Genomic DNA, 21,451 nt, shown 5'->3' on the forward strand with positions numbered 1-21,451 from the left:
AAAAAACTGTGAAAGAGGAAACTAAATTGCCTTCTGCAGCAGGGAACACCAGAGTGATAATTACGTGTGGTCTAATCAAACGCGAGCCTGAATGGACCACTTTTGCACTAGATTGTTTGGGCGCAGAGTTGTGAGGGGCTCTCCACCAGTCTTCGTCTTGGTAAAACGTGACGCACACAGTCTCCGGCAGCATCCAAACAATGCCGGGGCACAGAGCAGCGAAATCTGCCCGGTGACAGCTAATAAACTGTTAACCGCGCCTTTGAATCAAGTGCTTGGTTCCAGCTCCACAAGAATACGGAGTCCAGAATGCGGTTCGCCGCAGCCAAGGTCCACTGCATATTAAATTGTGTTTTATCAAACACTGGTTTTTAGACCAATGAAAACCACAATTTGATTAATTTGTCTCGTTGATTCAGGGAACTACAGCAACTTCTTTATGTCTAATTTCACCAACACAAAATACTCAACTGTTTGGTTTACTACTATTTTAAGTCTTATCTTATATCATAAAATGCCATCAGCTTTCAACTAGACAACTCAGACTTGGCTCATTTAAAGCTAAACATGTAATCAAGAGGTGCTCAGTTATTTCCATAAAAATATGTCTATGTTTATAAAATTCTATGTATTTATGATGTCTAATTTGAAAAACATTTCATTGAAATAAACATTGATATTACTGGTTACTGGTTACTAGGGACGTCAAGATTATTCAGTAAATTGATCATTGTGATTATTCAGGTCAAAATAAAATGGGAAGAACTAAAAAATAATATTAAATACATTTAAAAAAAATTAAATGACCATTTTAGAAGCTAAATTAAGTAATTTAAATTCAGTTAGAACTCCAAAAAAGTACACCTAGTGTTATCTATGGGGCTGTTTATCTCATAATAAGTAATATTGGAACAGTTCTAATGTATTAAAATGAAAGGAAAATAAAAGGATTACACTTTTGTTTTGTTATGTGTCAATAATCTTTATGTGTTTTAGAGTCTGTTTACTCAAGATTAGAATACAATGATTAGTTTTTTTATAGTCCACTTGCTTTACTACTTGGTTTAGTACTTGGTTTACAACTTGGTTTACTTCCATTTTAAGTCTTACTGTATGTCATAAAAAGCCTTGAACTTTCAACTAGACACCTCAAACTTTGCTAATGTAAAGCTAAAAATACAATCTAGAAATGAGCAATTATTTTCTTGTATAAGTACTGTATTTATTTCTCGGTTGTTGTGCTAGTGGTTACATGTTTTGAAAATACATGCACAGCTTTTTAATGTTGTAGTACCATCTGCTAATGCTATGATTACTTACAAACATGGGACTAGACTAAAACCTCATTCATCTCCGCGCTCTTCTCCAGCCGACAGTGAACAGGTCTTTGAGGGCTTCGACCCGGACTCCCCATCCTCTCTAATGGCCCTCTCCAGTCCGATAACAATTTGGTGCAAGGCCAGGGTTACTATTTGTTCCTCGCGAAACCATAAATTACTAGAGCTCCCGAGGCTGAATCTGGAGTGTGTGTTTCTCACAATACCCCATTTTTCTTTTCTTTTTTTCCTTTTTTTTCGTACCTTATTTACAAAAAGGCAGAGAGAGTTACCATAGGAACTACCTCTGTGGTTTGGCACGATGCCCACTGGTTGCTAGAGCACTGTAGTCCGTGGCTATTGGGCTGTGAGTGGGCCCAATCGTGCATGGCCTGTATATACATACAGGCAAGCAATGTGGGAGTAGCAATTATGTAGTAAAATTGTCATGAACGGCTACGATTAAAATAAAGGACAATTTTCATCTGATATATAGTTTCATTCTGGGTTAAATTAGATTTATAGCTAAATGCAAGATTTAAATGATAGTGTAAAATGATGCAGTATTTGTACAAAACATAATGTGATGAAGCTTTCTCTTGCCTTGTTTAAGCAAATACACCCCCTCAAAAATGATTTGACTTTCAAACTACATTGTTTGATCAGTGTATTCCTTACATAGTTATTATCAAGCAGGAACATTAGAAAAGCAAATAATAGTAGAAAAAAGTGACCAATACGTTTTACATCATAAGTAAAAACCAAAGGGCAATTAAAAAGTAAATACTCTTGTGAAAAAGAGTGGTTTGAAAACCAAATGCGTGGAGACAAGAGTTGTGATTGCATGTGTGGGTGGGCTACATATGTAACTCGGAAAGTGTGCTTGCTCTCTATACAGCAACGTTAACAACTCACTCTTAAATAAAGGACTATTATATGTAACAAGGGCGCATAATGCAATTATTCTGCATAATGTGTTTTTGAGTCTTTCCTGTTGCTGACTCTGTGGGTGACAGTGCCAGGCTCTGCCCCTTTTGTTTGTCTAATATACTATACTTTATACTTATACTTGGCTCCTCTGAGAGCAACTAGAGTGGATAATAATGATGTGAACAGTTATGTGAGATTCCATATGCAATTATGTTGAATAACATGCATGATGACTTTTCTTTACAAGCAGCTTTGACTCTTTGAGAGCTAACATTTAGGAAGCCGTCCGTTTATAGCAGCGGGGCTATGGCAATTTCACTCCATTTGGCCATCGATAAGTACAACCTGGTCTCACAGAGGTTTGAATTAAAGCGAAGAGAGGTGCGGACTGTTTTCACAAAGGCTATGAAAATTCTTTGTTTGAGCTGTGCTGCAGATTTAGAGCATGTTTGGGTGGGACAGATGTTGCCGAAACACTTACCTTGACAAAAAAAGTTTGTCCATGGCAGGTTTTGTCAAAGGGCTGGCATTTCTGAAAGCAGAGGAAATAAATGTTAAGTAACCGCCAGCAAGATGAATTCTCGCTATATTTGTGTGTTCACAAACTCGAGAATCCATCTTGTTTGCTCCCGCTGATTCATTTGCAGTTTGCACCAGTGGTAAACGGGCCAATCACATGGCATTTAGGGCCCAAAGGCAGGACTGGAACCAATCACAGAGCAGCATTGTGGTTTGGCCGGAAGTCAAAACAAGCCGAACCAGAACAAGCATGGCGACGCCGACGGCTGTACTTGGGCCTCTTTTAGGAGAAATACCGACTATTTTGTTTTTCATAAACGTCCACACAATGGCACTTTGTACAGTTGTGGATGAAAAAGAGGACTGTGCTTTTATGAACACTGTCCCTACGGCTTTTGGCAAGAACCTTACCAGATTGATTCATGTGAAGAACTAAATTCAGAGTGAGACACAGATGAATCTCACGCGTGTTAAGTATGATATAATGAACATACGGAATTCATATCTTTATATAAGAGTCTGTATGTGAAGATCAAGAAGTAGCAAAGTAGTGGTAAATGAGCAATTAAGACTTTTCTACGTTTGGGAAGGATAACTTTAAGACAGTAGGCCATGAAAAATATCAAAAATACTACTAACACATAAAATACCGAAGGAAATATCCACCCAGATTCTGTCTTGTCTGGGCTTTGGTCCAGGCCTAACGGACTGACAGTGCCGTTCACCGCTCAAACCACACAGGGCTCGTTAAGGCACAACTACTATCAGATAATGAATTGGTAATGGACAGCTCTGTGATGAGCGCTGCAGCACTCAGCTCAAACACTGAAAGGATATGCCCATGCTACACAAGCTCAAACAGCAGAGTGAAAAGACCAAAGTGCCAGATAATGGTGCCGTATACAGCCGAGAATGTCAGAGACAATATGATGAATTATGCATTATTAACAGCATAAAATACATTTTCAGGTCATAAATGATACAGCAGAGCACTGATTCGGTTTTTGATTTTTGTAAAAATAATAACTAGATTTATTTTATCTGGAATATAACATTGCCTATTTGTTGCATGATTGTGCAAACATACAGCCATTGTTTTAATTTAACTGCACTCTATTTTAATTTTCACTCAGTGCATCAGACGGACAAATACCTGAAAAATGCTTTATCGGATCGATATGATGTATGGGGAAACCCAGTGACATCACTGATGACCCTAATATAATTCACATTTATTGTCAAACTATGTCCATCCATCCATTTTCTACCGCTTGTTCCCTTTCGGGGTCGCGAGTGACTGGAGCCTATCCCAGTGACTTCGGGCCTTAGGCGGGGTACACCCTGGACAGTGGCCAACTTGTCACAGACATTTATTGTCAAACTATGTCTGGAGGAAAAAAAAAAAGTCTAAATTTGGGCTTGCATCAATCACAATAATATCACAATAATCAACTTATTACATTACTCATTGGAAAAGCAACCTTTCCCAGTGGCAACTCGGCCCTTTGAATGCAGTGAGCACAGCATGTCCTGAAAGAGGGTCAGAGGGCAGGACAAACAGTCTGCTGTCATGGCAACTCGATGCACCTGCCCCCGGATCTGAGAGATGTGACCGTTTACTCAAGATCAAAAAACAGTCACGAAAACGCATCAAAGGGTGACTCCAAATCTGCGATGAAGAAGTTGCCAAATAAATGAGGAAAATACTGAGCTAATCCTGCTGAAGAGCTGCCAACGTCTCACAGATAAAGTTTTTTTTGTGTTCATGCCTCGAGCGAGGACCGAAAATTAAAAATAAAGAACATTTGTAAGGCCAACGGCATGGCTTGTATAAATATAGCATGCTTGGTTGAACTTTTAAATTTAAGAAGTACAAACCAGATGAATGGGAAACTTAACAGACTTGGACTGAAAATACTAAAAATAGCACCTTGCCATCTGTGCAGCAATTTGAAAAATATGAGATATGATCAAGACTTTTTCATATACAGTGATCACATTAACAAGAAACCTCTAGCTTTATATAAGAAGGCCATAAAAAAAGAAAATTAAGAAAAGTAGAGAATTATGGACATGCTGGTTAGTAGGATATAACTGGCACTTGTCCAAAGTTTTTTATACTTTAACAGCTGTCATGGGACTACAGATGATAAATAGCCTTTTGGCTAATACTGACATATTTAAGAACATGTTTATAATATGCACTGTCCCTGAAACAACTGAATATATTTTGATATTAGCATGCCATAGTTTGTGACAGTTAAGTTTTAGCAGTGTTGTGATGCGGTACATCCCAGTCTTAAAGTTCAAGTGGCTGTACCCGATTTTTTTCATGTAATAAAGTAAAAATTGTTTTGTCCCAGAACAGATATATTGCAAAAGCAGCTCGTAGGGTCAAAATAAGACAGTTGTACACTGTCAGCTTCTAATTGTAGAGCATTTTATTTGAGCGTTTTATTTGGTTCCATGAACCAGGAGGTTCATCTAAAACTACGTATTCATCATGGTGAATAATTAAGATGCTTGAAATGGATTAGAAAATATCTTTTATTTTTATTTTTTTTTATCAAAAGACAGATTGAGTCTTGAGAAATGGTCAATTATTTGGGAGTCCACAGACTATCGTCTGTCAGTAAACAATGGATAAAACCATAAAGACATTTTTTAAAGAAAAATTAAATGTCTGTAGTTTATGCTCCTGAAATCCTTCCTAAAAAATGGCAATTACCAATTCAATTCAATAAACAAGAAGCTAAAACCAAGGAATGTATGTGCTGTTAATTCTTGCCTCGCCTTACGCCTTACCTTGGGTTTGTATACAAAGTATATCTCAAGTTCATTGTTTTTTGGCACGGTGTCGACATGTTCGGGAACGTGCCTGTCCTTGGGTGTTATGCTCAATGCGGCAGTGGGTGGAGAGGTGGATCAATAGGAAACAAATTAATTCAGATCAATATTGAGCTGCAAGTGAAGGAGAAAGAGAGGAGGAGAGACCAGAGGTATTGTAGAGAGTGGGGTGTTGCACCGTGGACCAGTGTTTGTATCATGTAGGGCAGGGAACCACTGTTTAGTTTTCGGCTTTGTCGGAGTAAAAGACGCTGGTGGCTGAGAAATAAGCTCATAACTAGGTTTGCAGTAGGTGTTGATCGAGTGGGCAGCAGCACGTGTACCTCCATGTGCGGCCGGCCACAGCGCTGAGGGTTCAAATCCTGGTTCTGACAATTTGCTGCAGGTTCTTCCTTCTCTCACCCCAGTTTCACACTAAAAAACTGTCCTGTCCAATAAAGCCTTCCGAGAAAATGGTTTGCTGTCCAATTGAAGCTCTGCCCAGTGCATTTCCATAGTGTCATTGTGTTCTTAAGCTGCATTAATTTGGTCTTCAGGTACTCAGGTTTTTGTTCATACTTCTCGGAAAACCTGGATTTTGATGTCACCGATAATAAAATAATTGTCTACTTTTTAACAGCATTTAAAAGAGCTTATCAGAAAGATGATTTGGGAATTTCCCCATGTGGGACAATAAAGGATTATCTTATCTTATCTTATCTTATTACTTGCCTCCTCAAAAGCAAAACGTTATTTGTTTAGGAATTATATCGTAATTAACTAAACAATAGAGTCAGTTATCTTTTGAGCAAATTCCTTGTTCTAATAAGTTAATATATTTATTTATTATATAAACCCATAAATGTAGTGTCGTCAGTTTCCACACAGAAGGTGGAAGTTGGGCATCAACTTTTGTTGAGTCGAGTTCTAATATTTCTGAGTTCCGGAGGACCACATGACCACAGTTATAGGCGAGACTCTTCTCCCAAGCCTAAATAACCAATGATTGTGTTATGTGAGTGATTGATTTGCCTGACCAGCCATTCCCAACACGTTTTGGCAGACTACTTATCAAAACTGTGTGTGGGTCTGGGGCTTGACCGCTGCATTTCAATTTCTAGGGCCGAGTTTAGAGAGCAGAGACAACTCAAATCACATAAACCCAGAAGTGACGCAAAAAACGCGACACGCTTAACCGGATATTACATAGCCCATGTCAACAAGGCGTGTTCCGCGTTATCCGTCCCCGAACGCAGAAAATGTTTCCTGAATCGCGATGACGCCCTTCGCATAACCGCATCTAACGTTCATCATGGCAAGTAGGGCGGACTTTCCTGATTGTTCAAACCGAAGCGAGAGCAGAAGTAAACACTCCGGGTCCGCCATCTTGAATGTTTTGGAACGGGGGTGAAAAGCTACTTCCGTATCTCCGCCTGGGATTGGATAGGTAAATTGAGGATCGACGACTTCAATGGCTCTGACTCGGATTCCAGACCCTTACGCATTCTAACAGAATGTGGGCGGGGCTGGCGGGTCAGGTGAGTGATTGATGGGTTAGTCTGGTTCAGTCCTGGTCGATGCCTGTTTTTGTCCTGGTTTATTGCATGTTATTGTGGTTCTTTAGCCCTCATATATTAAAGTCTACATTGAGTGCTAGTTTATAGTCTAGTTTACTACTACAACTAATAGTTTTAGTATCAATTAGTATCTGGGTATTGATTTTTTGACAACCATTGTTTAGAGAGAATTAGCACTATAGCTACACTCAGTATGCTTTGCAGCTGTGTGTAACTATGCACTGTCATTGTAAATAAAATGAAATAAATGAAATAAAGTAAAAAAATTTAAAAATTATGTAAAATGCACTGTACAGTTTTCTTGTCGAGCCACCTGCTTGTATCCATGGATTGCTTTGCCTTTAATGTTTCAAAGTATGGCATTAAACATATATATCTCCATTGAGGCAAGCAGACGCAAACTATGAAATAAATTCTAAATAAGCAGGTGTCATACCCTCCCCCAGAAAAGTTATGCAGTGCACCGTTAAGGCATAGATCTTTGTCCCCATTCAGTACTGTTGTTAACATGGACCTTTTCAAAGCTAAATACATTCTATGATGTGGTGCCAGGTGTTTGTGATTTGCTGCAGTGGACAAAGGTACTACTTTGAGTTCCCACCAATACAATGCAACACAATACAATGGTGTAAATTGGAGAGGAACCTGCTCCTGTCCACTGCTCCAAACCTCAGCCACATAAGTCCAGCGATGGTTAAAACGAATGGTAAAAGCCTTGCAGAGGAGATAAAAAGAGACGTATGGTTGCCTGAGCAGGAATCCTGCTGTTCTGAAGAGGAGTGGGGGCAGAACGAGCCCGTGTTGCACCGAGTTACATCATGTTTCTGTGTGCTTTTATAACTCAATTCTAGAGGCGCCACGTTTCAGAAAAATAAACGTATTAGGTGTTAAAACCAAATAAGCAGAGAGTCTTTTGTTTGTTTTTGTATCCGTTATTTTAGTGGTGTCCAAATCAAGACAATATCACTGCAATAGAATATAGCCAATATAATATCATACTGTTTCACAGAATCTAATTTTCAAGTCAAAAGGTCTCTACTTTTCTAACAATTGCTTTCTCTTGACAATTCAGGTTTGCACTTGCCTTTCAACGATTAGAACAATTTACCAAAGATACTATTGAATTAAAAATAAAATGTCCATTGAATTTACAGGAACTAAGCACCAAAATATTTTGTTTAGAACTGAATTTTGAATTATCTTAAAGGTTGAAAGGACCATTTTTTTTGGCACAAATCTAAATCTTATTTCCTCGTGGCGTGGACTGCCGATTAGTCCTGCCACGTATCAATCATAAAACGCACCTACCGCTCACCTGCAGCCGCGTGTGGCTCGTCCCCACGTTTCCGCGTGTCTAAGCGCATGGATCTATCATAATTTAGTTCCCTCAGTGTACGGGGCAAAATGAAGATGGAGAAAGACAGTTCGAGCTGACGCAGAAGTAGACGGAAATCTACGGGAGACGAGAGATGCGATACGATCCGTTGCGCTAATAAACAAACGCACGTGTGTGTTGTATCAGTCCGCACGGGAGAGTGAGCATGCGCACTTCCGCCTGCGCATGCGCACTTCCGCAAATCGCCGAAAAATCGTCCATTGCGCCTTTAAGATATATTTTCCCATTTTAATTTATTTGAAAAGAAAGCAGGAAAAAAGAGGAGTGCAGCCCTAATCCCTGAACCACACAACCACAGTTTATTTTTCTTTTATACTGCCAGTTTCTTATTTCACTCATTCTATTGGTGGGATTAACTGGATAGTTCAGTTTCATTATGTAGAAATCAGGATAATATCATCATTTATTTTAAAACTTGCATAATACTGTGAGTTGAAAATGAGTTAGATTGAGTTCAGTAGCCGACGTTTATCCAACGGAGATCCATGGCAGAAAAAATAGATAATGGCTCCAGCAACTGAAACGTCTTGATTTCATTGTCCAAATGACACATTTCAAACTTTTCTACCATTGACTGTAAATTATTATTATTTATATTAATAAATACGTAGCAGTGAAGTATACAAAGCAGCAACTATCGAAGTGTTGAGACACCAGATAAATTAAGAGAACCTTTATTTGTCCTCAATAGGAAAATTCCACCGTTGCAACACAGATTAGAAACAAAAGTATAATAATAAAATCAGATAACTTACTCACAAAAAAAAAAAAACCTCTTATAATAACACTCTTATTTACAGCTGTTCTATGTGATTTACACAATTATTTCCTTTCACTACTTTCAGTCTCCAGGCTGAAGTATCTCGTGGCCTGCCAGCATGGCTGGCATCAGAGATTTTGAGATTGTTTAGAAACGCTATACCTCTGGTTATCCGCACATATAATGAAAAATGATCCAGCGCTTGAGTATATATTGGTCTAGACTGTGATGGAGAAGCCAATGGGGAATTCATCTGGTTTCAAATGTCAATTGTTGAGAATATTTTTTTGAGCAGCGCAATGCATACAGAAGGCAATGGATTCCCACTCTATCGATGTCAATCTGGTCTTTTTATATCTCTACAGCTACGTATCTTCATTACAGATGCTTAATATGTGTGCAGGCCTACAGTTATTATATCACATCATTAATTATGAACATTTATCAAAAGCCTGATATTTTGGTTTAGTTTGAGCTCCACTACAGAAGCCTTAAAGGGTCAAAATTCAAACCGGAAATTGTCAGTAAACAGAGACATAGGCAACACAAGATTAGATTAACATGATGCGAAATGTCAGTCGTTATATTGTTATTTCATCCATGCACACAGCATAGATTTTATTATTATCACTATATACTTTAAAACTTTCCTTGAGAATTGTTTGTGAAAGTACAATAATTCATTTCAAGTTCTAAAATCAGTCCAAAAAAAACAAAATGTGTATTATTGTAAGACACAAAACCGAATAGGAATTTCTCTGATAATGAATTATGCTAAGGCGACCCTTTACGCTTACAAGATAAACTAGAGTCTGCATATTTGCAAAATAAGTCATTTCTTCATTTTACATTCATATTCAAGCGAGTTCTTAATTGATGCTACAATTAACTTTTTGTGCTGTAATTTCTGCTTAAGTTATGAAATATTTTTGCTTCAAGGAGCGAATGCTTTGACGAGGTCTGACTGCTCATCTGCAAGATCACAGCATCAAGAGCCATTTGGGAGCAGAGAGAGTGAATGAGACTTTAAAGTAATAGCAGCCAAAACAAACACTACTTGTGCCGACTGCTCAAGGTTCCTGCACTTCAGACATCTCAATAATAATAAAGACCCGAGTTAGTGCTGGAGTGCCGTGTCTGTGTAAGCAAACATAAGCTGTTATATTGTACAGGCTAAAGAGGATGGAGAGGGGAGTAAGTGACAGCGATGCTCCCAAAACAATTTAGCCTTGGTGTCCAAGTGGGACTGGAGTGGAGATGTTGAACATCACTTAATATTACAAGTTACATATTGTGCATTTATTCACTAAGAGTTCAGAGCAATTTCAAAGTCACTTTACTTTTAAAAAGAATATTTCATTAGTGTTAAAGTAGTTATTATGTATAAGGGCATACTGCTGTTTTATATAAAGATCTATAGGGGAAGGTTATTAGGGGAAGGGGAAGGTTAGGGGAAGGGGAAGGTTTTTTAAGAGCAGAATGTGGACTGTGTAATGTATGGCATTCGGTTAATGTATCACCATGGAGACGTGCTGGTTTCAAGTTACAGGTCAGATCTGGGGAGAGGCGAGCAATATGTTATAAGATAATATAAGATATTATTTTAGAAACACCCGTTATTGAGTAAATAGATCAAGTTCAATGTCCTACTGAGAGACATTCTTAGTAGCGCTGTCAATCAAGTTACAAAAAACTCTGATCTGATCGCACATTGTCTATTGTGTTAACGTAACCATTTTTTGTTCAACATTTGACAATATTTCGTTTCTTCCTCGGCGCAGTGAAGAGTGGAACAACTCGTAAACATAAGCCACTGATTGATATGTGCTGGTCTATGTGACGACAGATTATTTATATAGTGAAAATTTAAGCACGCAATATCAGTGGAGATCTTGAGAGCTGAGCAACAACTTTGAGGACAAATTTACTTTTTTATTTGTTTTAATTTTACCTTTTTCTGGACTTTCAGTACCCACGCAGCGCTCCTCATTTATATTTTTATAAATGAGTGGACCCCCACCAGTAAAGTTACAAAGTGCACCCCTTTAAGCAATCACGGGTAAAATGTCCATGCAACTCAATAAAAGTGAGTTTGTATACACAGAGCAACAGCCCAAAATGAATGTTTTATGAATTGACAAATGGAAACAGAATTTAGGCCAAGGATTATATTTGTGAACAAGCCATTGAGCAGCTTTCCATTACAGTACTCACAGGTGGACTGTGAATGCTGCCACATCATTACTGTTTTTTTTGCCGCAAAAATCTAAATATTTGCTGGAAAATGAGACATTGTATTTAGTACGCATAGTATGTGGGTAAGGATAATTTACTTGCCTGGTTTTCCAGTCCCTCATACTTTCAGGAGCCAGAATGTAGAGCGAAACTCACAATTCAATCACAGCCACTCATTTGTAAAACGTGTCTCTCAAATGTAAAAACATCTCCTCTTGAATATCATCGGAACATTAAGAACAAAATGTATAATTTATTTTACCTAAAATTTACAGTTTAGTGCTTCACTCCTCAATCCTGTGTACTTTTTTTCTTTGCTTCCTTTTTTCTCATAAGCCGCCATGGTTGTTTCGACACAACTGGACCATGCATTTCGCTGATTGGTTAATCCGCCTGTCAATCACGCCTACTGGGAATTGTGGAGACATAATCCGGTTCTAGACCAGACATCTTTGTGCAGTAAAGTAAAATTGTGTGGACTCCCCTGGCCAGGCAAGTATTTTACTGTAGTTATAGATAAAAATAAAATGTATTAATTAATTCTCCACCATAAATATACTTTTCTGCCAACTACAAAATTAATCCACAACAAAATCCCCTTCAACTGGGCTTCCTTTTTTATCAACTGTGCCAATTTTTTAGAACAGGATGGAGTCATTTTTATAAACCTTGTGCCAAACTAATCTGGAAAATGACTGCAGACAAGAAGGCACGGGAAAACCAAACTAAAGACAGATCTAAAAATCAATCTAAAACAGTGGGTACCTGTGATATTACCGTATGTTAACGTGTTGGTATTAGTTTAGCTTCTACACTACGTCATACTTCAGGTAGACCAGGTGAAATTCAGGAGTATGAGGGCATCTGAGGCCATCTTTGGGACATTCAAGCGACTCCCGTGTGAATCGTTGAGCTCAGCAGTCTTTAGCCGCATCACTGTCACTCATTTCACCCATGTTGAACTCACACTATCATTTTCACCTTTGGCAATTTCACAGCACAAGTGAAGCTGACAGACAGTGACCCGGGAGAAACAAGATATAAAGAGGGCCATAGAGGCATTACCCAGGGCAACAAAGTGCAGTCGACTCCAAGTGAAATTAACTAACATTTGTCCTAATCTTTTTGTAATTACTTTGCAATAAAAGGGAAACAACATCAGTCTCAAGGTCGATGCGACAATCAAAAGTTTCCGGGTCAGAGAAGATATCTGCAATGTTAAACTCAAATGTTTTGAGTCGATAATTAAGTATGAAAATAGCAGATGATTAAAAGGGCTAATCATTTTCTCTGTAATCCCAGAGCGATCGAATCTCCTTCCTTTTGATGCGACAAGTCTTTGTGTTTTAACTAAAGAGGAGAGGGAGCTGGACCCGCTGAGGGCCTGGGAGGACAGACAGAGAGTGGGAGATACTTGCGGCAGTGCTACAGACTGCAGCTAAAAAAAGACCAGGGGGAGACAAACATCGCCGAGTCCTTTTTTAATCTGACAACACCTCCCCCCGTCTCCTCGCTCGTCCCTCTGAGCTGCAGCGATCTGCCTCTCCACCTCCTCATACGTAATGCATTTTGGCATGCCGTACCCACGAGTGCTTGTCCTGGCAGCGCCCCCGACGTCTCAAAAGCAGGGTTCAGCCGCAGCAGTGACATCATCAGCGGTTGGCATTACTCACGGCTCACCTCACTTCACTGTCTCGGTCTGTGGCAGAGCGGCGCGGGCACTGCCATCCATTTCGGGAGGTTTAGCCTCTGCATGAATGTGCGCTATGTCAAAGTATGCTGCAGAGATGAGCTGTAGCGAGCTGACAGCTTCTGATGTGTTGAGTAGTGTTTTAAAAAATGTATGTTTTGGATTTTCATTCTGTTCGGCAGTGAAAGAGGCACGGAGCGAACGGATTGAGTCGGAAATCATCAATCCAAGACATTTACGACATTCTCTATCATGTAACTTTCAAACAAAATGTAATTGTTGAATAAAAGAGCATTAAGATGATGTCATTCAGATGAGGAGTCAGTTAAAGTTTACTGCCGTACGAGTCTTAGAATATCTCTGATCTGAAACAATCTTCGTGGACTTTATTTTCTCCAAATGGAATAAAAGAAAGTGCTCCTTTGTGGTCGTGCATGAAACTAGAACATTGAAAATGAAGAAAAGCATTATAAAGACAGCCAGTGTTACAGTAAACAAACTATCTTGTTGATTTAACACCAAACATCCAGATGAAGACTGCATTTAAATTAGCCAAGTCGTAAAACTGAGACAAATAATCTCGCAACAAACAGCAAACAATCTGTTCGTTTTAATTAGTTGCAAAACGTATTCAGATGCAGAATAATAAACGGAGGCTCTCTCAAATGATTTTTACACATGAGTGACTTAGGATGTCACAGTATGAGATTTTAGTTTTAGTACGTTTAACGTTAGAAGAAACATAACAATTTTACGATTACTCACGATTATTGACACCATGACAAAACAAATCACTGCGTGACTTAAACAGCAGAGTATAAGGCCTTGGTTGAGCAGGTTGATTTTTGTACTGACGTTTGAATTGAAATGACGTATTTTTGCTTTTCAAAATTCTCATGATTATAATCTTTCAGTTAATTTAATTGTGCACGCATTACACCTGTGAAAAGGGTTAAGAGCGTGGCAAATTGGCCCATCTGTCTCCGACCCAGGACGCTGCCTATCAGAGAGAACGTAGTGCTCTAAACGTTCGCAAATACAGATATCAGCTACAAAGGGCCGACTGGGAACAGACTCTATAAATAATACATAAACGACATCTCATTGTTATAGCATGCCCCTGCACTGCACCATTCGCACATACGACTTTATCAGCTCAACGACTGTGATGAAGCAAATATGGAAAAAAAAACGGGAGAGAAGGTACACCCAAAGGCATGAATATTTTAAGAGGAATACAAAGAACACAAAGTACATCAAACTAATAAAGACACGGCGAACAAACACGAGCAAAGTAGGACAGCCAAATAGACGGCGTGTCTCGGAGAACGACTGACATATTAACTCGAAGAGACAAGAGCAAAACAGAACAAAGGATGAAACGATCACAGGCGAGACGGAGGGAGGAAGAGAGGAAGAAAGAGGGCGCACTTGGGGGGTGAGAGAGAGCGAGAGGAGGGCAGAGAGGGTGCCGGGATTAACAGATTTGACTATTATTCACGATTATAAATGTCACGGTGGGATAATAGCAGGACTTTTAGAAGATGAAATTCTCTACATCCTTCTTTAGAGCATGTTTATTGAGGGTTTGGGGTTATTAGGAGAAAATGTCGGCAGGTTAGCAGTGAAAAGAAAGTATGGAACTATTTTGGTGTATGGACTAAACAGAATTTACTTTTATTGTTGCTGCGTTTTCTCACGTTCTTACGATTATATTGTGACCTGATCAATCACAATTATCAATCAACCGAATAAATTGACATCCGTAGTGAAAGATGATAAAGAGGATTGTAGCCATGTTCCGACATTGGAGGAATAAATTTGAAATTTTTTTGCATTAAATGACCTTGTTTCAAAGACTATCCTGTTTAAGTTGATTCAATTAAGATCGAAAGCTATATTTATTTGCTATAAAATTGTAATAATTTCTTATTACAATTATTGTCCAGGCCAATTATTACAGTCGAATGTCACGCTAAAATTTGACACAGACACATCTTGAAGTGGGTTTGGGCCTGGGTTTGGGCCCAGAGTGTGGGCCTGGGTTTGGGCCCAGAGTGTGGATGGCAGGGTTGAGGAGGGCAGTGTACTTGCTAAAACCAGTGGCAGACCGAGCCGTGACCTACTGGCGCAGGGCTGAGGAATTCTCCGCGCCGACCCGGACACATACCTCCGGTCCCAAACGTCAACCCCTGCCGTGCCAATCTGCTGTTACTGCGGCAACGGACATGAGAACAGCTGCACCAGGATAAACACTGGTGATAAAACAACACATCTGGAGACAGGGTTAGGACAGAGAATAAGTTACTGGTTGGCTAATACACCGAGTCGATATTTGGACAGCTATCGGCCTTAAACTCAAGCATTTAAGTCGATATGTTGGATTGGCTAAACACCTGACAAAAGGAAAGATATCTAGCTTTATTTGAACATTTTGATACAAAGAGGGCAGTGCACAAAATGTGACTACACAGCTTTCATGTGGGTTTGCAGTGTAGGATTGTGGAAAACTTTGTTCTAATTTGAAATCTTATGTTTAAGGAGAGATTATCAAAAGCATTGGCAGAGTTTATTGGTTTGGTTTCTAAACAATCAGTATCGGAATCAGCCAGGCTTGTAACAACATCAAATTTTGAAGTGCTTCATGCCACTGATACAATAATGTTAAAGCAAAAAATCTCCAAAACACTCTTTAAACATTTTTTTGTTAAAAACATGAGCTGCAAAATTAAATATACAGTAGCTCTATAACAAGCCACAGAAGTTTATTATATTACAAAAAAACGAATTCTTCAGTGCAAAGAAAAAGGTATACACAATAAATAATAACCCTAAATAAATATTGTTTTATCTATAAATCATGAGACAATTAATTGATATATACATTGGTCGATCTCTAATTTGAACCAAAATAATATTCATATTTAACAGGCCTCAGTAATGAATGTTGTCATCCATACTTACTTAGCATATGCGAAAGAAGATATATATATATATATATATATATATATATATATATATATATATATATATATATATATATATATATATATATATATATATATATATATATATATATATATATATATATATATATATATATATATATATTATAGGTTTGGTGCAAGAGGTGCAGAGCAAGATATAAGAGGTATCTTCCCCCCGGAGCCTAGACAGTGGTGGTGGAAAAAATCAAACCTGAAAGAAAAATTAAACTCTGAAAAGGTGGTGCTGGGGTGGAGGGTTGCGCGAGCTGAACTGTTGAATGGCGTAGAGGAGGCGGAGTTTAAAACAAGCAGGCTGAGCGGTGACTGGCAGCTGCTGAGCCCATAAGAGCCGAGCAGGGCGATGAAGGTAGGTGAGACAGCAGGGGTGGTCTTACAGGCTGAAACTTCGCTATAGCTTAACTTTTCTGACATTTCTTTAAAAATGTCTTATGTTTCTGAATCGTATTGTTAAAAGCCATAATTATTAGTTTTTCCCAAAAATCAAATTGAAAACGGTGCTTGATAACTATGAGAGAACCAAAGTGGTATTTTTTAATTTTTGCAGTCTCGCCCAGCCCTAATACGCTTACTGACCAAATTTCAAAATGCCAAAACATCTCAATCTTGGATCAAAATATCAAGTTAAACCAACTACAGTGGCACAACCCCGGATGTGAGCAGGCTCTTTCAGAAATCCAACCCCGAAAAGCTGCTGGACGAGACGGTGTCTCTGCCACCACCCTGGGGCACTGTGCCGAAGAACTGATCCCCATCTTCACAGACATTTTTAACACCTCCCTGGAGTCATGCCATGTCCCTGCCTGCTTCAAGTCGTCCATCATTGTGCCTGTCCCCAAGAATCCCCGGATCACTGGATCCTGAGCACACAGACCTGTGGCGCTGACGTCTGAAGTCATGAAGTCATTTGAGCGCCTGGTCCTTCCCCACCTCCTCCCTGCTGGACCTTCTGCAGTTCGTCTACAGAACCAACAGGTCGGTGGACGACGCCATCAACATGGCACTCCACTTCATCTCGCAGCATCTGGACTCCCCGGGAACCTACGGCAGGATCCTGTTTGTGGACTTGCATTCAACACCATCCTCCCTGATCTGCTCCAGGACAGGCTCTTCCAGCTCAACGTGCCTGACTCCACCTGCGAGTGGATCACTGACTTCTTGACGAATCAGAGGCGGTGCGTGCGGCTGGGGAAGAATGTCTCAGACAGATGGACTATCAGCACAAGATCTCCACAGGGCTGTGTACTTTCTCCTTTGCTCTTCTCCCTGTACACATGCTGCTGCACCTCCAGCCACGACTCTGTAAAAGTAATCTAGTTTGCAGACAGCACCGGCCTCATTGGGCTCATCTCGGACGGGGATGAGTCTGTCTACAGGAGGGAGGTAGACCGGCTGGTGTCCTGATGCAGCAGTAACAACCTGGAGCTCAATGCCCAGAAGACAGAATCCCCCATTACCACCGTGAATCATTCCGCTTCCTCAGCACCACCATCACCCAGGACCTCAGGTGGGAGCCATCAACTCCCTCATCAAGAAAGCCCATCAGGGGATGTACTTCCTGCGACACCTGAGGAAAGCAAAGCTGCCAGCGCAGATGATGGTGGAGTTCTACACGGCCATCATTGAGTGCATCCTCAACTCTTTCATCTTGGAGTATGGTACGCTGGAGCCACAGCCAGGGACAAAAAGAGACTACAGCGCATTGTGCACTCTGCTGAGAAGGTGATCGGCTGCAGACTTCCATCTCTGCAGGACCTGTAGGTCTCCAGGGCTCTGGGACGAGCAGGTCGGATCACAGCCTCTTCTCACCCTGGACACGGACTATTTGAGCAACTCCCCTCAGGCAGGAGACTACGGTCAATAAGGACCACAAGAGCACCGTGCACTCACTGCACTGTTCACTTTTTATTGCACTACATAAGTTTATATTTTATTATGTACATATCATGCCGTTTTGTATTCAGTGTTCAATGTTTTGTTGTTGCTGTTCCCGCACTCTTCACTGTCTGCACTATTTCCGACCATCTGTAATTCTTTGTATAAATATCTGAGTACATACCGAGACAAATTCATTTTTTATTTTTACCATATTTTATTAGTCAATTCTTAATTTCTTGAATGCAACATTTGACTCTATAGACGTTGCTATTATTATCATTTTATTATTCATTGTTTTAAGTTGTACCTTAAAACGTCAAACAGGGCCCGCAGGGTGACACAAGCACAAAGGCAGCACTGTGAAGTCAGGCTTTGAAAGAAAAAAAGAGACATAGAGGCCAATTTTCAGAACCGCACTTTTGAAATTCATCTGATAAATCCAACGTGAACCTCCACTGACCCCATCACGTGTCGCTTACCAGGAAACGCTGCAGCCCGAACGAGCCAAAGTACAATGAATGGACTGAAACATGACCAAGAATGAGTGGGAGAAATGCAGGTAATTCTCCCATTCAGACACATACCACAGACTTTAATCACAACACAATGAGTCAGAGAGCAGTGATTCAATTAAGCTGATGGTGCATTGATGTTTTTATTGAGCCACAGACTAAAATGGCAGACCAAGTGTTTCTAATGGCACTACCGTTAAGCAAAGATATAGAAATCAAGAGGTTATGCAGGTGTCAGTAAGTCAAATCTAATGCATTTTGATGCACTATTCAATAATTGTAATGCCTCAAAAAGATGTCAAAACACATTCCTCAAATCCAAACGACAAAAGGATGAAAATGTGGTTTGAAGTAAATTGGACAAAATATTTTAGCAAAACTGAATGTATTTTGGGCCAACTGTTTTGGCTTTGCATTAAATCAAAAGCATTCTAAAAATGCTATGAACATTTTTGACATTTCTTGGAGCAATCTATATAAAGTTCCCTAAATTTCAGTTTTAAAATCATTTACAAAAGTTTCTTGTAACAATAAGCGGCCAAATGACAAAATTGAGAAAATATTTATTTATTTATTTTTAAATTATTTTGTCCATTATTTCTGCTGAAAATGTCACTAAAATTGGACCATGCTTTTGAATTCAACAAAAACACTAAAATTAACATAATCTACAATAAATAAGTAAATAAAATAATCTTACCTGAGTCCACTTGGATCTTTATTGAAGAAACACGACTTGTTCAATTCATCTGGAAAACAGAAGCACATATTTCCTCTTTAATTTGTGTTTGACTTCAGGTTTTAATTATATTTCCTGGCTGCAGTCCCATTTTTTAAATCACCTTTACCATGATCTTATCACTGTAAGGAAAGAATTGATATGGACTAAAATGTATGTGAAGATTATTTTTTAGTACCTCAATACAGATATTCGGTATTCTGTATTAATATTATGCAAATTGAACAGAAATGTTAAATTATTCTAAAAAAGCTTTATACCATTTGGAAGTTTACAAGACACATTTTTACAATTACAGTTTTGCATATATTCTAAACAACATTATCATTATACCTGCTAATTAGACAATCAGTCCACCTTCACTTAATAACTCTCTTTTTTAATTCCCTATATTTACTGTGCATCCAAGGCTAACTGCTCTGCAATAGAACGTATAATTATTTAAAACAGCTTTTGAAGCAAATTTGATTCGGTGATTTACTTCATGCCTCCAAGATCACAAACAAAACAGTTCAGTTTAAGTACAGCATCCTCAAATGCTGGTGACTTTTACTAAAGCTAAAAGAACCTTTTCTCGCCTTTGACAAAAAAAAAGGGTTGTAATTCTCTTGCCACAGCTAATCATCAGATATTGTCTAAAAATTGCAGATATCAACTTGCAGCTGTAACGGTCTATCTCCAATTATATGTTTTTTAATACAACTAACAGCTGTAATTCCCTGGTTTTGTTTGTCTCTTTGCAGCAGGAAAACAACAAATTGAGCAGCGCACAAAAGCAGCTTGCATAGGGATTCCTGAGGTCTGTCTGAGCCATTAATGTATGCTGCGGTTGAATGTCATCAATTATGAATGAGGAACATAGGAGATCTGCGGCGCTGGTTGGGAATCATGGGAACGGCTCTCTCTTTCACTATGATGCCCTGAATGTCAATAACAGTCTGATAACCAGATAAACGCAGGTTAGCGAGCGCATAGGAATTAGATTAGAGGGTGGATTAAAACAATTTTGTTAAGAATGAGGTCACATATTTGCACTGGAAGTTCAGCTGAGGAAAACACTGATTTAAACTTTTACTATACTTAGAATTAATTGACTCACTAATGCTACATTTTATTATTGTTTAAATGCAACAAACTCCCTTGATTTTGGAGCATGTCTGAAGCACAATTCCTAAAAAAGGAGACATTATTTCAAAACATAACTGACCCCATGCCGAGATAAATTCAAAGAAAATGCCTCAAAATAATCATCGAAAGTGAAGACCTCAACAAAGGTTTAATGTGGTACAAGACAAGGTGCAGTCATAAGTTACTTTATTTCTTTCATCTTAAAAAAATTAATTAAAATTAATTGGTAACACTTTGTACTAACTACATTTAATAAATCATTAATAAAGCATGAAGAAAGACTTGATGCTGATATAATACTTTATAACAAATAATTCAGGCCATGTGTGATTATGTAGGTCACAATATATTTGTAAGAACCAGAAAATATAAATTTGTGAATTAGAAGCCAAAAATTAGTTATTATATTCACGCTTAAATAAACCTATACGTAATGTGCTCCTTCATTTGGCTGTTGACCATTTATTTTACAGAAAGGTTGCTTTCATAAAACTGCAACAATATGAATAAAAGTGAATTAAAAGTGTCACTTCTGTTTTTCTCGGTAGTAATAACCATGAAACTTTGTAATAATGTGATGGTACTTCTAACAATGACAATAATTCTAAAATGTTTTGTTGTGACATCTTAATTCAGACTTTGTAGCTTCTTAATTAATACCCTAAGCCCTTCATTAAGTAGTTCCTAAGACAGAATCATGTTTTATTAACTATTGGTTCATTATGAATTAATAAAGAAGTTATTATAAAGTGATATAAAAACATATTTTATTACAGAAAATAATTATATTTCAAACACATACTTGCAGCATTAACATTTGAGAGAGAACTATCAACCTCATGCATTTCAGAGCATGTTTGTAGAGGCACAAACGACAGGGATAGCGATGTGTTTGCAGAGGTCATTAATAATTGCCGTTTTATGATTTTAAAACAGTGAC

The 21,451-nt window shown here is 38.7% G+C and overlaps 1 long non-coding RNA gene across 1 annotated transcript in view; it reads right to left on the reverse strand.

Annotated features, from left to right (window-relative positions):
- The window catches only part of LOC140361561 (uncharacterized), a 33,321-nt gene extending 13,923 nt beyond the window's left edge, over positions 1-19,398 (reverse strand). The window contains exons 1-2 of the long non-coding RNA XR_011927026.1: positions 19,345-19,398; positions 2,728-2,778 (exon numbers count right to left, since the gene is read on the reverse strand). This is a non-coding gene — a long non-coding RNA (uncharacterized lncRNA). The remainder of the gene's footprint in view (positions 1-2,727; positions 2,779-19,344) is intronic.
- Between the last annotated feature and the right edge of the window lie 2,053 nt (positions 19,399-21,451).

The sequence above is a fragment of the Eucyclogobius newberryi genome, unplaced genomic scaffold (genome assembly GCF_026437365.1).
Source record: "Eucyclogobius newberryi isolate DKJ021-1_F unplaced genomic scaffold, fEucNew1.0.hap1 SCAF_16, whole genome shotgun sequence".
In the NCBI taxonomy this organism is placed as follows: Eukaryota; Metazoa; Chordata; class Actinopteri; order Gobiiformes; family Gobiidae; genus Eucyclogobius; species Eucyclogobius newberryi.